The following is a 3,669-nucleotide window of genomic DNA, read 5'->3' as shown; positions in this document are numbered from 1 at the left end:
CCAAGAACGCAGAGAACGAACTCAGGAGACTCGTGAGGGCAGAGAACGCGTCCTTTGAGAATTGAGATGCTGCGTTCTTCCTGATGGTCACGTGACCTTCAAGCGTTTTAAATGGTAAATTATTTAAACATTACAGCATTCATACAACGATTTATTGTTTCCCCCCTTATCAAAATATATACTTTGCATAAAAACATTATAAATATATGTTGCACTATATAAATAAAACAGATTTTAATACGAATTTCAGCAAACAAACACCCTTAATGTGTTTATTCCTTTATTAAGATGTCCATGGTAATGTTTACTTTCACCGTTTCATTTAGGGAAACTACTGAGGTAAATAATTCATATCTATGAACTTTAATAATAAATCTAGATAAAATGCAGCGCTTCCCACCTTCAGTTGCAATAACTTCTGGGACTTCCAGAGCGAGTTCGGTGCTCAAGTCTGCATCAGTGCGTCCTCGATATCAAGAACACATCCGGGAAGTTTCACGCGTCCTCCGTACTTGCGGTCTTGAGTATTGGAACTGAACTTAGGCAGCTGATGATGACGTTTCACGAGAACACGAGGACACAAGACCGCTGAAGAAGGCATATTGAGAAACAGCCATAAGGTCAAGCTTCTTATCGCTGAGAAAAGTAACAGGTTCCACATGACAACATCATTTACTGTAGCTCTCTTTGGCTTTCACATTTTTGCTAATTTAAATTCACATTACCCTAAAGAATACATCCATAAGAAATAATGAAGCACAAAAATGGATGTCTGTATACATAAAATGTGTTCTTTTTGCTTTGATTGTAAAGCATTTACCATCATGTGACTGCTGGTCTCATCAATCCCGTTCTACTAATTTAAAGTTATTTCCTGCCACACCCCTCTAATGGAAGCGTCAAACATCATGGACGCAGCTAACAGGTCAGCCATGTTGGGTTTCTTTCATGTTATGTTGCTATGTGCGTTCTGTGATATTTTGGCTTTGCTTCAGAAATAAGTGTTGTCTGTCTGCTTTGTTTGATAATAGCAAGACACATGCTAATGAGGTAGCTAGCCTAGCACTTCACAGGTGTCACGTTAGCTGCATTAGCATCTGATTATTGTTTTAAGGGTAAAGTTTGTTTTATATTCCACATTTTCTTGTGACACATGCCTTATATTGTTTGCCATGCCTTTTTAAATATTGGATCTGAATTAGCATGCAAGTATGACTTCAAAACAACACTAGCACTATTTATTTGACCGTGAATGTACGTTTGATAGTCATTGGCTGCTAATGTGATTTCCCTATTTAGAATTTGCAAATATTTTATGAAATTGTATTATTAAGGAGAAAGTTTGAATGTGCTAAAATTAAGCCAAATTTACCCCAATGATGATTGTTGCTACCTGTATATGGTTGATAGCATGGCTAGTTGTTTTGTTTGGACAAGATTATCATGTTTTGCTGCACTACTACTGCTATATTTACCACTACAGTGCATTTTTTGTTTGTTTTGCCATGAGGTATTTGATTTTAGCAATCTTTTGCTAGCTTTTTAGTGTTGCGTTTTTTTTCATTGCTAGTTCTTTAGTCTTTTTAAGTAAGTGCTGTTGCTGCTTCTGGTAAATAAATCATTTGGATTCACTAGCTGAAAGTGCAACTCAACAAACAAATTGATGATATAATTAAATATTGAAATACTTTGTTAATTAGTATTTCAGACTTCCCTGTGGTTTTGAAAACTGTCTGTGGACGTTTACTACCTTGTTTTATTATTAATTTTCCTTAACTTTGATGGGATTTCTTGCTCCTAATTTTCTGAATTTATTTTGATTTCCAAACTAAAATCCAAACCCAATAAGAAAAGTGTTTGAAACGATGAGTTGACATGGATAACTATTTAAGTAGTCAAGTTAGGTTTCTGTTGTTTATTGCATTGGATGTGCTGTTTTACCAAGTATTTTACTAGTTTTCACAGGTTATTGTTTTTGTTTACTTGCTTTGTTGTATTTGGCCATAAGATGCCCCCAAATCTTGAGTTAAAACGCTTTGAAAAGTGATGCAAATACATATTATTTTGGGAGATATTTGGTGCAAGCATTGTGTCACTATTGTGTCACTAGACAGTCAATATTTAGGGCTGTATTTTAGGATGGACCACAATGTCAATTTGTGTGTCATGCTTATACCTTACAGCTTGCTGTTTGCAAATGAATCAAAAATGTATTACTTAATACCATTACCATAGATACTGATATTATCATTTAATGGCTTTAATATTTCAGATAACGAGTTAAAAAATTTAGTTATTAGAATTAATTTGCATTAATTTTAGTCAATTTTATTATCTATAAAATAAGTGTAATGTATATATGTGTATATATGTGTGTATATATATATATATATATATATATATATATATATATATTAGCGCCCCTGTTTATTTTTTTTCCTCTGATTTCTGTTTAATGTAGGGAAGATTGTTTCAGCACATTTCTAAGCATAATAGTTTTAAAAACTTATTTCTAATAACTGATTTATTTTATCTTTGCCATGATGACAGTAAATAATATTTTACTTGATATTTTTTAAGACAGTTCTATTCAGCTTAAAGTGACATTTAAAGGCTTAACTAGGTTAATAAGGTGAACTAGGCAGGTTTGGGTAATTAGGCAAGTTATTGTATAACAGTGGTTTGTTCTGTAGACTATCAGGAAAAAATTTAGCTTAAAGGGGCTAATAATTTTGTCCCAAAAATGGTTTTTAAAAAATTAATAACTGCTTTTATTCTAGCCAAAATAAATAAGACTTTCTCCATAAGAAAAAAATATTATCATACTGTAAAAATTTCCTTGCTCTGTTACACATAATTTGGAAAATATAAAAAAAAAAGAAAAAATTTGCTCTGTTTAAAATAATTTGGGAAGTATTTATAAAAGAAAAAAAAAACAAAAGAGGGATAATAATTCTGACTTCAACTGTATACACACACACACACACACACACACACACACACACACACACACACACACACACAACACACACACACGCACACATATATATATATATATATACACACACAATTATTATTATTATTTATTAATATTATTATTTATTTTTTTGGAATCATCTTAAGCATTCTTAACCATTTATAGAGTATTAAAATACTTATTGTAAAAACCAAAGGAATGTTTGTAAATTTGTAACAGTTTAGAATTTTATGATTTAATAGCTAATTTGTATGATCTCATTTATACATTTTAGTAAGATTTGCTCATCTCCTAATGAGGGGTAGTTTTAGTGATGTTTTTTGGCCATGCTTCCTTTATAAAGTAATATGTTTTTTATACAAATAAAGTTGTATGAATTTATATGAATTAGCCACTTTTCTGACTACACATAAAAGTTACATTTCCTTGTAAGTAGGGATGTGACGATTAACCAGTTTCACTATTAACCGCGATTTAATTCGTCACGGTTAATTAATCATAAAGGATTCTCAACACCTTGTTTCTGCATGGAACAAAACTGCAGCAACTAAACAAAGTTATGCCAACTGTGCACAAGTTTATACACCCAGACTAATAATCACACACACTGGGCTAACTATGACTGAGGCTATTAACCAAGGCTCGTGCAAGTTCATTATTTCCAATGGAGGGACGCGTACGCGACGCAACAC

Source organism: Danio rerio, chromosome 22 (genome assembly GCF_049306965.1).
Source record: "Danio rerio strain Tuebingen ecotype United States chromosome 22, GRCz12tu, whole genome shotgun sequence".
Classification (NCBI taxonomy): Eukaryota; Metazoa; Chordata; class Actinopteri; order Cypriniformes; family Danionidae; genus Danio; species Danio rerio.
Note: the sequence above shows the minus strand (reverse complement) of the source record.